The following is a 14,896-nucleotide window of genomic DNA, read 5'->3' on the forward strand; positions in this document are numbered from 1 at the left end:
CTTATTGGCTCACGCCTCCTCTCAGTCTCTCCGTCACTGTAATGAAAAGGGGGAATTGAGCAGCGATGTGATGTCACCCCCCTGCACCCATTCACTCTTGTCCTCTCTCCCTGCCTCCTTCTCTCCTTGCTTTCATCTCCCTGCGCTCGCTCTGTGACTGACGGTGGATGGCAGGTCATGTGATCTTATAATACCCAGGGATTTTCAGGCCAGGCATGCTCCGTAGCCTCCTTTCCTCCCTCTATCCATCCCAGTCTTGAGGAGAGATTGCCTATTATTGTCCTGCATCCAGCCGCTGATTGGGGCTCTCCTTCTTGGAGGATCTATTGTTAGACGGTGTGACGTTCAGCGTGGTTGTGACTGCAGCCTGAATGGACTTTTGGAGCGGCGGCATCCCAACACACACGGTGGAATACATGGTCACACACAGCAGAGGGACGTGGCAGTCTTTTCTACATGTGACTGGTAAGTGACATGCTTGTTGTGTGTGTTTGTGTGTGTGCTTCATTCAGTCTGTGCTCTAATTGAACAACTCTGCTTTGACATTGATATTTAATCAAATGATGATTAAATAGTTATTGATTTTTGATTTGTATGCAGTGCACCTGTCTTGTATTGACTTTGCACCCTGCTGTTTCATTCAGGCATTAGTTTTCTGTGTGTGTGTGTGTGTGTGTGTGTGTCTGTGTTTGTGTGCGTGAAGGCCAGAACACAGTGTGCGACACCATTCGTGTTAAAGGGCACCTCCTCTGTTTACATCACAAACACAGAAACAGCAGACAGGCTCTATGTGTGTGTGTGTGTGTGTGGGGAGGGTGGTGGTGGTGATGGGGTGGACAGCAGCCAACAGGCCATTAACGGCTGCCACCTGAGCTGATGGTCACTGGCAGCTCGTCTCTCGGTCGCCATGGCAACCACACGGTGCGGGGCCAAAGTTATGGGCAGAAAGACTGATGTTGCAGATCCTAGTCTGGCTCAGAGAGAGAGACACGGACCAACACACAGGCCTTGTGTTATCTTACAGCGTGTATCTGCAGGGTGCCAAGAGGAGGACAGGATGTGGGTCTCATCTGAGTCACTGGAGGCGGCTGCTGGGATGCAGGACTGGAGTCAGAGTACAGAGACTATCTGGTTACAAGTGAAAGTTGATCAGTCAGAGTTTTAATTAGGTTCAATGAATGAGATTTTTTTCCAAATACTCAAGTATTCAAGAGTATGTTTTGTCTTATGATGACTCTACAACCTACTGACTGGACCATGTGAATAAACAGATTAGGCTATGGGATAGTCATCGGAGTCATTGTCCTTTCCATTTTCTGTCTTTTAGGCAGTGATGACATTTGTTTGCAGGAAACTCAGCCAACATTATGAATCTTTCTTCTTTAATACGTAATTGCAAGTAAAATAACAAACCATAAAGTAAACTTAAATAACTGAATGAATCTTTCTTCTTATATGTTTCTGGCTTCAGATCAGATCAAGGATCTTCTGAGCAACCTATAGCATCATTAGGCCACTGACACAACTGACAGTGGAGGTGTGGGCTCTGATTATGTTCACAATACATCACATTTTCAAAATAAAACAAAATAAATTACCGCTGACTAAAAGCAACATGTAAAATATATAGTAAAAAAATATGTAGGCTACAGTACTGACATAAAACTACTTTGTTACTTACTGTCTATCCTCACTGCAGGTGGGGAAACGGTGTCCCCATTGGTTTCAGACAGAAGTTGAACCAAAACACCTCAGGGACATAGAAGCAGCTCTGACCAAACAAAAGTGGGAAGATAGGGAGAGCTGAGCTGCTTTAAACAGACACATACTGTATATTCTCCTCATATTTATCCCTCACCAGGCTGTTTCCCTGATGCCGTAACTGCGTAACAAGTTTTCTCTGTTTATTTTGCAGCAACAGTATAGGATCACATCTTAGACTGTGTGTAGGTTCATTGACATGAACATAAAGAGAGTGGCCCTCCTGTGGGTGTGTCTGTGTGTCATGTGGCAGGGTGCTGTGCTGGATGCCACATGGCAGCATTAAGATAATCCAGGCCAATTCCCTCCAATCCTCCAAGCAGAGCTGATCAGAGGCAAAGCGGGATGAGGGGGCTTTGATTCAGGCTTCAGCCTCACTCTGATGGGCGTGTGTGTGTGGGCGTGTGTGTGTGTGTGTGTGTTAGTAAGTGGAGGAGAGAAATGAGGAAGATGCAGCCTGACAGAGAGATTGTGTGTACGTGCGTGTGGTTTGCTGGGTTTGTGTCTCTGTGGTGGCAAATTATAGCCACAGAAGACACACACGCACACAGACACACACGCATTTCTATTTCCAGGGACCTATCAGTGCCGTATGTTTCGTGGTTTTCCTCAGGCAGCACAAGAACACATTTATTAACGTACAACACAAAGTAAACACACATCTCTGGGGAGGGAGGGTGTCTATCTTTGTGTAATATTTATTGCCTGAATAATTTTGTTATGTTTCTTTTACGCTGTTTTTATGCACTCTATCTATCTATCTATCTATCTATCTATCTATCTATCTATCTATCTATCTATCTATCTATCTATCTATCTATCTATCTATCTATCTATCTATCTATCTATCTATCTATCTATCTATCTATCTATCTATCTATCTATCTATCTATCTAGGGCTCCACACCCACCACCACCCACCTGCCCACTCCCATCATTATCATCAGTAGTTAATCGGTATCTGTCCCCCCTCACTGTGCTCATCTGCTCCCGTCCCCTGGTGTCTCTACCTGCCGGCGTCTTGTCCCCTCATCTGACTCTAAGCTTGTTTTCACCTATTAGCAGCTACACTCATCAGCCCGTGTGGGTGGGGTGGGTGGGGTCCCTGACTGGAGTGGGGGCTCCTAACACCCACTCTCCTCCTACACTGTGTCTTGGGGGGAGAGTTTGCCTTGGATTAAGTACATACTTAATCCATATGATGTGTGTGTGTGTGTGTGTGTGTGTGTGTGTGTGTGTTTGTGATGATTTCCCATCACAGAATGAATCTGTTTACCTTCGCATCTTTAGTCGGCAGGTATACGTATTCTGTTTTTAATTTGCTAATGGCCTCCGTGAGAGTGAAAAGGTTAAGTACCTGCTCTCCTGCTGACAGACACACACACACACACACACACACACACACACACACACACGCACAGACACACACCCTCTGCAACCATGGCAACAGCCATAATAATCGGGCAGTCCCCCTTGGCAGAGAGAGACTAGGGACAAAGGCTGTGTGCAGGCGGGGTGGAGGAGGACATGGGGAGAGAGAGAGAGAGAAAGGGAGAGAGGGAGAGAGAAAGAGGGAGGGGGGGGGGGGGCTTATTAGGGTGAATGGGAGGAGACTTACAGGATGGAGACTGATGTCAGGAAATGAAAGATTGAGAGGGTGGAGTCTAAAAAAAAGAAAGAATCTCCTGTTTCACCTCTTAATGTAGCCGGTGCTGTATCTGACTGTACACTGTGTATTGAAGTGGGGGTTAAAGCAGTGATTTTATACATGCAGACCTGAATCATCCATCCATTATAACTTTAATGTTTATACTTATAAAGACCAGTAGTCTGCATGTCTTTAGACTGGAAGAATCTGGAGAACCCACATGTAGGGCCTACAGGGAGAAAATGCAAACTCCACACAGAGAGAGGGCCCCCCCTCGTTCAAACCCAAAACCATCTTCAATCAGTCAAATAAAATAATCAGCATTAAAATATGTGCATTATTGCGTCTAATATTCAGTCATTCCCACAGGAGAGTTCTGAGGTAACGGCAGGTCTTCAGCTGAGGCATGCAGTCATTACTGACACTGGAAGGCACCGCACAAAGAGACAAAAGGCCATTACCAAGTCCCTGAGGAGAGGGAGGGGGGCAGGTGGTGGTGGTGGGGCAGTGCCAATGTCTTCTCATTAATTATTCACTCGCTATTCAGAAATGAACATCACTTAATGTCTCTGTCAGGATGTGTTGGGATGGGTTAGGGTATTAATATCGCTGTTAGACATGCTGTTCTTTTCCTCTTTCACTCTCTCTACATCTCCATCTCTCCTAATCCAGTCAATCAAAGTAGATTGCCCCGCCCACCCTGAGCCCGGACAATGAGTTCGCTCCAAATAGTACAGTCTATGTCAGTGTGCGGTGGTTTGTCCATTTCAAGTTAATGTCACACATTCCTGATTCTGGCTGTGTATTGATGCTTGATTGAATTCACCTGTAGGCTACACCTGCTGTATTTTATTATTATTATTTAGTAAGTAAACTCTGTGTAGAACCAGACCTTGATCCTGAATCTGTGAGGGGTTTAAACTTAACCACAACAAAGATCCACAGTGCAGCAGCTACAACAAACAGATATCATAGAAAATAAATGAAATATGTGGTGATAAAACAATGCATCTTTAAATAAGACAGTCTTATGGAAACATCTCCATCTATGGCTCAGCTGTAACTGCTCTGGAACACATCTCAGTCTTCTTCTCTTTCTGTATGAGGACCCATTATGTCAGGACTCTGCAGCTTATTACACTGCAGTGAACAACTAAAGATGCTGCTTGCAAGATGGCCAAACTGGGGTTTAAGCTAGGCTGTGTGTGTGTGTGTGTGTGCGTGTGTGTGTGTGTGTGTCAGCAGCAGCAGCAGCACAGTGAGGCGGTGTCAGGGCAGATAAACAGTCAACAATCAGACTTATGTGCCTGTTTGCAGCTGCTCAACAAATCTGCAGTGTCATTAGGTCTAAACCCTCTCCCCCGCCCTCACCAGCCTGGTTATATAACCAAAGCCGCTGTGACATCCCCGCCTGCACTCTTTGTAGTGTTTCCTGTTTTATTTTGAAATCGCTTACCCCACAAATTAATTTTACTTCCTATGCTTGCGTCCCCCCCCCTTGCCACCTGCGTCTCATCAGCTGAGTAGTTCTCAGAGTATAAGACGTCTTGTCTCCCATGTTCTCACTGTGTTCTCTCTGGTTACATTACATACTCACTACTTTGTTTAACAAAACATTTTAGCCTCCTTGTATCCGAAACGATGCAAAAATCACATGCTGTTCGGGCATAAACAGGAAGTAGACTGTCTAATGTTATTTGCCAATAGTACTAAAAAAAACAATGAACAGCAAAGAGCTGAACTGTTTAAACAAATACTGATAAACAGTAATACTAGGCATGAATCTGCTCGTCTGTCAGGTCACTGCACACAGAGGAGCCGCAGACTCATTCTGACAGAACATCTCGCAATCCTCTGTTCAACTCAGACAAGGTCAAAGGTCATCTAATTTTAAATCCATGTGCTCTGCAGCCAAGCCACGGGATTTATTTTGCCGGAGGTTTAGTGATAGTGAAGGGAATTCAGCCGGAGCTGAGTTCATGTTTTCACGTCTTCACTCAACTGATCCGATTGAAAAAACAGCCACAACCACAATAATATTGTTTTGATGATTTTCGTTAAGACACTAGGACTCAGACTATGTGACATATAAACATGTCAACACAGTCATTTGTGTGTGATTTCAGTGAAACTTCTGAAAGGATACTTTTGAAGAAATCTAAAGCTTTTCTAATGGATGACAGTTCTACTTCAGTATTTCACTGTAAATAGAAATGAATATAAACATTGGTGGTGATGTAGACAGAACTAACTTACCAGACATTGAATTAGTGACAGTAGTAATAATAGTCATAATCATTAAAGCTCACCTGTTTAAACCTATAATTTGCAGAATTTAATACCACGCTTATAATAGAAGTACTCAAAGGCCAAAATGCATACAAAATACTTGAAAAGAATTATATTTCAGTACCTTAACCAGGCCATGTTTATTCTGTTGGCAGTTGATGGCTGTTTACGCAACTGCAGATGAACTTACTCACTGTGTGTGTGTGTGTGTGTGTGTGTGTGTGTGATTAAATTCAGCTAGCCAAAATGCGAACTGTTGAAACGGCTGTTCCTCCATTCATCACTCTTGTGTCACATTTGTTGACTACTAATCCATCCACCACAACTCCCCACTGTGAACACTTAATGCTACATAACCCCACTTTTACCTTCGCTCCTGTCATACTTACTATGGCCACCAGGTGTCGCCTAACAACAAAATGCAACAGTTGGTCATAATAACCTGCTACAAAGATGATGTATGGACTCATATTTTACAGGATAGTCTCAGTTCATTATAGTAGCTATAGCTAGAGTATCATGCTACCGTTGGTATAGATGTTTGGCAATGGAAGAAAGTATAATTTGAAACTTCGAGAAAAAAAGAAAATGAATATGTGATTATGCAAATGGAATAATTTACTTTTTTAAAGGTATATTGTGTAAGAATTACTCCCATCTAGTGGTGCAAGCAACTCAGCCGTATTTTTTATGCTGCATTCACATGAAATCGGTTAGATGGCAGACGGACAACAGCCGCTGCAGGTAACGGCTTAAACAAGCCTTTATGTAAACAAGTGGCCCATCAGCACGAGGCAAAACAATACACGTGACAATATGTTGTCATGGCGATGTCATAGCCTATTGTTGACCTGACCCACGTTTTACCGGCTTTATCTGGACTTCTGTGACTAAAATGACAGTTACCGACGGCCGTTTTTCCGACTGCAGGTGAATGCAGTCCTCACAGTCCTCACTGCACCGCGGTGACTTTTCACAGACGCCACCTCGACCTGAGCCGACAGCCGGTGTCGACACTCCCTGTCAGCCGCCACCGAGCTTGCCCGCTCGATATGAATGATAGGAACGGCAAATTCAGAGCTAACCAGAACACTTCAGTTTGTTGATGGGGGTAATTATGAATGAAAAACGTAGCCTACTTTTGAACGAAATAATCAATTTTCGTGAATAGATAGGAGAACTCAGGACCGTTGCTAGGAATTCTGGGCCCACTCCCCCTAACCTTTCCTTTTTTTTTCTTAGACTACGTTGTATTATTGTTTTTTATTTAGCCTACTTTGTTTTGATGCTAATGCAGCATTACACTGCAAAAACTCAAGTATCTGAGCAAGAATATTTGTCTTATTTCTAGTCAAAATGTAATTTCTAGTCAAAACAAATATCATTCTACTTAAAATAAGACACATCATATTAAAAGTAGCTTGTTTTTAGGCATTTTTTACTTCTTTCAAGCATATTTTCACTTGGAATAAGTAGAACAAATCTGATAGTGGAGCAAGTTTTTCTTCCTTATTACAAGCACAAAAAACTTACTTTCACTGGCAGATTTTTCTATTTATTGTGAATTTAAGTGAAAATGATCTAAAAACAAGTTAATTTTTAGGTTAATGATTTTAAGTGGAAAGAGATTAGTTTTGACTAGAAATGAGACATTTGGACAAGAAATAAGACAAATATTCCTTCAAATTCTTCTTGTTGAGTTTTTACAGTGTACTATGAGTATTAGTCAGGGTCTTACGCAGAATAAATCAGTCATACAAAGATTAGACTACTGGGGTTTTTATGGGCCCCACTGGGCGCTGGGCCCCTAGAGTTATCATCACCTTTCTCCCCTATACAACGGCCCTGGGAGAACTTACACAATGTAGCCTACCTTATTGTGTAAGTTCTCCTGTTATCTATTCACGAAAATTAAATTAAATTTGACCTGGCTGAAACAGTTATTTTCCTATGGACTAAAGAATGGAGCAGGTGGTTGACCGAACAAACATCAGCAGCATCCTGAGGCTGCAAGAGAGGTGATGCACTGTGCACGGTTTGGAAAGTTGAGAACAAAACAAGCAGAATCAGTATCCCTGAAATGTTTCAGCGCTCTCTGTTCCCACAGTGTGTGAGACATTTCTGCTCTGCCTGAGGTGGAGCCTGCAGCTCTCACAGCAAATTATGATGGAACACATTGATTATAGAGCGGAGGAACATGCAGGAGCTATTCTGGGACTACACACACACACACACACACACACACACACACACACACACACACACACACACACACACACACACACACACAAACAGATAATTACTATCATTACTTTGGGTTGGTAACGGAATCTCCTGCAATAAACTCATAAACTCATTATTATTATCTTTCTATGAATGTGTGTGTATTAGCTTGTATATGCCTATGAGTGTGTGTGTGCGTTTGCATATGACTGTGTAATGCCTGTCTATGAGTGAGGGTGCACATATTAATATATAAAGGCTGGATCAAGTGGCATCTGCTCAGGTCTCTTAGTTACTGGTTGTTCGGTCTGGCCACAGCTGTACTCTACCTGACTGGTATATCTGATTGCATTTACATTTTATTAGAGCCTAAATGATCAATAACAAAGATGTGTCTTCTTTGAGTGACAGGTGGCTTCTCTGAGCTTTTTTTTTTGTATTAGCCAGAAGTTTGGCAATGTCAGGTAGGCTACTCTCTCTGGCTGCTCTATTTGCTCTTTATCTGCCCACTGACTTGGTTGTTTCGATATCAGACATGTTTAGACATGATGTTGTTCTTTGAGGTCTCTTCAGGAGCCTCTGACTCTTAGAAGAGGAATCAAAGCAGAGGTGTGTGGGCGCACAAGTCTGTCTTCAGCCAGGTGAGGTGATTAGACGTAAATGGTGTGTGTGTGTGTGTGTGAGAGAGAGACTGGAAGGCATGTGTGGACCTATCTGAGTTGCCGTGGGTAGGATGGAGGTGGAGGATCACTTGCATCCCTCCAGTCATGTGCTTCATCCAACCACCTTAACATCCCTCACTTCCGTCTGCTGTCTATCTCTTCAGCCGCAGGGGCTTCTCCCTAAACACCTGCGTTTTCTAATGCTGACTAATGCTGACTAACAGCAACAGCCATAATTACAGTGACTCATGTGCGCTCACTTAGACACAGAGGAGACTGTGGATGTGGACGTGGCTCCACTCTTTAGCCAGTAGGGGGCTTCAGACAGGTTAGAGAAAGATGCTGAGCTGGTTTCAAACCAATTTATTTAGAGATTTAACATAAAACACCATGTTCTAACCTGAACCTGTTGTCTAAACCACAGACTTTGGATGTCAATCTGGTCTCTGGAGGTTAAACTGAATCATCTGCCACTTGTCCAGACTGAAATATATTAACAGCTATTGATGGGTTTCTAATAAACTCTGTGGATTAATTGTTCTCAATTAACATAACATGACAAAAAAAAAGATTAATGTGACAAAAATGAGTTTTGCAAAATAGAAAATAAAGTATCCAACAGAGTTTCATCATGATTGTTTTTGCCACTGATACCTACTGATAATCTGTAAGGGAGATCATAACGATATTTCTCTCATTTGCATTAAAAAAAAAAACTAAATTTCAAAAATCTGCGTCTAAGTGCTTAAGCTCTGTATCAGAACTGCGTGCACATTAGCTATACACTCAGCATGAATGAGCCCGTGTAAACAGGAAGCAGATTATCTACTCTGCAGTTGATTAGTTGCAAAGCACTCCCAATGAAGAACGGCGAAGCTGCAGACTGAGATCCATTATCATGTTGCCGGCAGTTGGCACCACCACCTAGTCACGTCCATGTCGTTGTTTCCAAAGATCTCAGAGTTGTTTGTGACATGTCATTACAGTAATTCATATTTTTTTGTGAAAATCAATTGATGATAACCTGTGGATGATCTTCTCAAACCAACACCACACAGGTTTGTGACTGTTCAGCATCTTCGTCCTTTAGATGTGGTCCCGTTCTGCACATAGCTGCTCCTGTTTCCTTCAGTGGTGTGTGAAAACCTTTCAGCTCCACTGAACTACATGAAGATAATGGACCGTTTCTCATTTGTCTGTGTTTTTGCCTGAGACTGGTAAAAAAGTGACGTTCAGCTCCTCTGCTCCCTCTGTGACTCTCAAACTCCAAGTGTTGTGAAAATATGGAGCTTTCCCCTCTTTCTCTGGACTGAGGGAGAAATAACAGAGGTGAGGGAGGAGAGGGAAAGCAAAGGGAGGGAGGGAGGAAGAGGAGTGAAAAATGGACAGGATGAAGGGCTAAGTGCTTTGACTCGCATGCTAAATGAATGAGGGGGAGATGAGGCAGAGGAGAAAAGGGAGGGAAGCAGAGAGGGAGATGGAGGGAGACAGCAGGAGGAGGGAGGGAGGGACAGGGTGATTGTTTCTGGAGCTCTGGAGGTTTCAGATTTCTCTTTTCTTTCGATTCTCTGCTCACATGCAGATTGAATCCCTTCCTGTCTTTTCCTCACTCACTCTCTTTCTCCCTCTCTCTCTCTCTTTCCCTCTCTTATTTTCCTCTCAGACCAGTGGGACTTTCTGCAGACTGGCCCATTCCAGCCAAGCCCCAGCATGTTGTAGGCGTCTGCTACCGCCAGGAAGACCAGAGTGAGAGAGAGAGAGCAACAAAGAGCAGAAGAGAAGAAAGCAGAGGAGGGGATGGTGAAGGAAGGTAAGAGCTGCTGCTGCTGCTGCTGCTGCACGTGTTCTTTATTTCAGACGGTGGAGGGAGAGAGGGAGGGGATCTCCAGTTTCTGCTCTTTGTACTCAGTTTCTGTTGAGGAGGCATAGCTGAGTGTGTGTGTGTGTGTGTGTGTGTGTGTGTGTGTGTGTATGACCTGCAGCTGAAACCAGACTCGCTGCTGATGTGACGGACTAAATAAAGTCACATCTGTGGGTTGTGACCACAGGATAGAAAACTGTGTGTGTGTGTGTGTGTGCTCTCCAAACTTTTTCATGTAAACACACATTTGTTTGCATTCATAGAGTTATGCAGAGAGGAAACACTGTGTGTGTTGTGTGTGTGTGTGTGTGTGTGTGTGATTATACACAGTGACATTGTGTTAATGTTATTGTGTTGATCTGATTAATGGTTGTGTGAGCAGGAGCTGACCTCGTCCAGAAGCCTTTTTGTTTTGTTTTTTCATGAAAAGTTTTGAGATACTGCAACAGAGAGAGGCCACACATCTCTCACAGATGCACGATACTGCACGTCCATGCACTTCGAAGCTTCAGGCTGCACCCACAATGCATTTTAATTTCTAAACAGCATTTTCTAACACAACGGGCTATCACACCTGAATGCAAACACATACCTGAGCGGTCACGAACACTGGGCATGTGTGAGCCGGTATAAATAGGAAGCAGATTGTCTACTCTGCGGTTGATAAGATGCAAAAGTAGTTTGGATGTGGTCTGAACCGGGAACTGCAAAAAGCTGCAGTGTTAAAATACAAAAGGTAACTCAACTTTAGGTGTTTTAAAAAGAAAAGGTCTGTCTGTCTGTCTCGTTGTTAAGGAATGTGCCACTGAAAATGAACAGTATCTTTATTTTGGATCTCCTCCGTGAGGCTCAGAGCTGATCACTTTACAGATCACAGAGGATGATGGCAGGCACAGTCAGCTCAGATTGTCGTCTCAGTCGGGTCTCGGACCAGCAGCGTAATCCACGTCCTCGGTCCTCTGCTGGGCCAGTAAATGCTGGAGGGTGGCTGTGGCAGAAAAGGCGCTGTGTGAATGAGTGACTGTGAATGGGTTTCCGTGAGCCGACCAACTCACTATTTAGTCGCCTGAACATTTTGAAATTCAGGGACTTAGTTGATTACATTACAGTACAAACCATGTACAAAGCAAAAACTAAACTTCTTCCTCCAGATATCCAGAATCTGTTTAAAATGAAGGATTCCAGTTCTAACCTGAGAAGACCACTATTATTTGAGAAGCCAAAGACTTGAACTACTGTAAAAAATCACTGTCTTTCTGTTAGAGGGGTTAACATCTGGAATAATTGTCCTGAAAATATTAAATTATGCTGTACTAGTCAGCTTTAAAAAACTACAAGAACTATAAGAACAACATAATTTCTCGTTACAGTATGGAAAATTAAGTTCAATGATTTTGTACTATTTTGGGTTATGCGCTGTGTACAATTCTTTATTTTGTTGTGATCAGAAATTTAAGTGTACTGATTAATTTCAAATGTCTGTGATCTGATCCTATTGTATTAATGCGTATATATACTGTATATATATATATATATATATATATATATATTATTATTATTATTTTAATTTTTAAGGTAAAAGGGGTAGGGGTATATAAGCTTTGGCTTCAACCTACACCCTTTCGGTTATTTAAGCTTGATATACCGAAATAAATAAATTCATTCATTCATTCATGGGTGAATGTGACCTGTGGTTCATAAGAGCAGAGCTGTGTGTGTGAGCGCAGCTACGAGAATGTTTCAGCTTGTGATCTTCACCACTGAACTGAGAATAAAGCTGCTTTTATATTGAGTTTTCACCTTGAGATAAACACGTGTTTATTATCTGAGTGGTGGAGACGTTATCAACATACAGGTTGCTGCCTAGAAGTGGATTCATTTGCAGAAATTCTGAAATCAGCTGTAACCTCAGATTTGAGCCTTTTAGTAACAGATCAGTGTTGCTGTTGTTCTTCGTGACAACATTGTTTATTGCTATGGCACATCTTGTTTCTCTGATGTTTCCACACCTTTATTATGCCTCAGCGATGCTGTGAGAAATATTCAGCATGATAGAAAAACATCGTACAAAATCACATTTGTCACTCATCAATTACGTTTCAGAATAAGTGAGATCTTTAGTTTACAGTTCAGGTCACTGACCAAGGCCTTCTGTCAATCCCTGAATGTATTGGAAAACAAAGATAATGGACTGTTTTCTTGAGGTTCCCTTCCTCCTGACCTGTCTTCATTTAGTGATTAGAGTCTGTTGAGTTGTTAAAAACCCACCTGTTTTTCAAGCATATAGTTCCTATGGTTCCATTATTGGTCTGTCCTCTGTGTAGTTATTATTCTTTTATCGGTTTTATTGCTTGTTATTTCCCTTTGTTCTGCACAGCACTTTATAACCTTTGAAACGTTTGAAAGGCGCTATAGAAAATAAAGTTATTGTTATCATTATCATTATTATTACATTACATAGCATGGAAACACAAACTGTGCTCGGTGTTAATTTGAAACAACGCCACGAGTGAAACAGGTTACACTGTCGTCATGAAAACAGACTCATCACAGTCATTCAGAGTCTTTATAAAGTAACTGTGGCTGTCTGCTTCAGCTTCAGGTGTCAATAATCCAGAGCCTCATACAGGAGATATCTTTGTTGTGGTTTGTTGGAAGAAATTCCTCACAGCTGTTACTGTACCACAAGTGACATCACATTCTTGCGATATGAACCAATTCACCAATTGTTACATTTCAATTTACTATACATCAACTTAAAGCAGAAGTAAGCGATATTTTTGTGTTAATATAAGTCTTAAATAGTTCTATCTTCCGACAGCAATCACTTACATAGAGTGTTTGGACCGAAACACGGGTCTGTCAGTCACTCTGCTCTGCTCTGAGCCCAGGAGAAAACTTTTCTTGTATCCTACAAGTTTTATCCAATGAGGAGAGAGAACGGCATAAAGGGGCAGTCCTCTCTGTGTGTGCAGCCAAGGGATGCGCGTGAATGTGGTGACGTAGGGACGAGGACCAATAGATCCATGACGAGGGCGGGGGCTGCTAACTCCATCGGCTGACAAGAAGTTATGGTGCGTTCAAGGCAACCCGTAACTTGTGTTTTTCCGACCTGTGAAGTCGTACCAGATCGATCTGGTACGAGTTCACGGGTCGGAAGTTACGAGTGGCCGTTATAGTGACTTTCACAGGTAAAACAGGTCGGAAAAACACGAGTTGGTTGCCTGGAACGCTACAAAGTCGTAAGTCGTGACTTGAAGTTGTAATTTACGGTTTCAAAAGCCTGCCTGGAACGCAGAATTAGCCAAAACGACCGGATCGCTTACTTCTGCTTTAACTCAGATCGAAATACATTAGGCATCATTTAGCTTATTCATTTATGACATGACATTTTGAAATGCATTATGAATTAACTGTGCATCCTGAGCATTTATGTAAGTGCACTTTCACAGATGCAACTGATTAAACTGCGTTAGCTTCCTCCGGCCAAATGAATATTCACTGCTGAGGTGGGATGGAGGAAGGTGAAGGTGCCACAGGACCTTCAGGGAGGTGGACAGATGGGCTGACAGTCTTTATCTCTGGTTGTCCTTGAAACATGACTGAGCACATCTTTAAATTAGGCTCTTAATGAAAGTTAACCCTGGGAAGTACCAGAGAATTAATCATTTAGGACCATTACGAGTGGTATCGATTGGGTTTAGAAACCTGTGATGAGAGGATCCGATTTTGACTGGACATATTGTCTGAAGGATTGCACACCAAGACAAACGTGTGTGTGTGTGTGTGTGTTAAATGAAAGAAATGAAATGAAAGTTAATGTAAATGTGGTCTCACACAAGCTGTGATATTGCATGATCAAAATCGCATGACATCTCAAATGTTCAATCATAGATTTGGGAGGGACAGCCTTCAAACCGGAGACACCCTGTGTGAAGACCACCAACATGCTAGTAGGGTTTGGACAAAAATAATGTTAAGGCCATAATTTATTAAAAAAACAAAATTATTGCAATTTTTTGTCAAAATGTGTTTATAATATGTTGATGCATTAAAATATATCTTAATATGGTGTAACCATTCTCAAGATTTATAATTTTGATCAACATTTCTACGTCCCACTTTAGGAAACATGCCTTCCTAAAGTATGACAGGTGGTTTTTCCTAATGTGGGACAGTGCTTTTCTAATAGGTTGAACAATAACAATGGTTGTTTACATGGTTTTATTGTTATAATGCATTGTTTTGAATATTTTACAACAAAATAAATGTATATTTATTAACTGGAAGTGGTCATAATACTGTTAAAGGGGTAAATGGCTCTGAATTTTTTTCTTTCTTGTTTCTAAATCTTGTCTTTTTTGATAATGTTCATGAAAAATGTTTGAGTTTAGAAGTAATCAAAGGATAGCACATTATTGATTAATTAAATTATATATATTTCAGATCACA

The 14,896-nt window shown here is 42.0% G+C and overlaps 1 protein-coding gene across 5 annotated transcripts in view; it reads left to right on the top strand.

Annotated features, from left to right (window-relative positions):
• The first annotated feature begins 449 nt into the window (after window positions 1-449).
• The window catches only part of plekha6 (pleckstrin homology domain containing A6), a 77,332-nt gene continuing 62,885 nt past the window's right edge, over window positions 450-14,896 (top strand). The window contains exons 1-2 of one of the 5 annotated variants that reach the window (XM_085776641.1): window positions 450-465; window positions 10,247-10,393. The gene's annotated coding sequence lies outside the window, so the exon portion shown is untranslated. Of the gene's footprint in view, window positions 466-10,075; window positions 10,394-14,896 lie in introns of those variants that run through there. The other 4 variants (XM_085776651.1, XM_085776657.1, XM_085776649.1 and 1 more) reach the window with 4 other exon arrangements.

This window comes from Trachurus japonicus, chromosome 5, assembly GCF_045865225.1.
Source record: "Trachurus japonicus isolate A0001 chromosome 5, Traja_1.0".
NCBI lineage: Eukaryota > Metazoa > Chordata > Actinopteri > Carangiformes > Carangidae > Trachurus > Trachurus japonicus.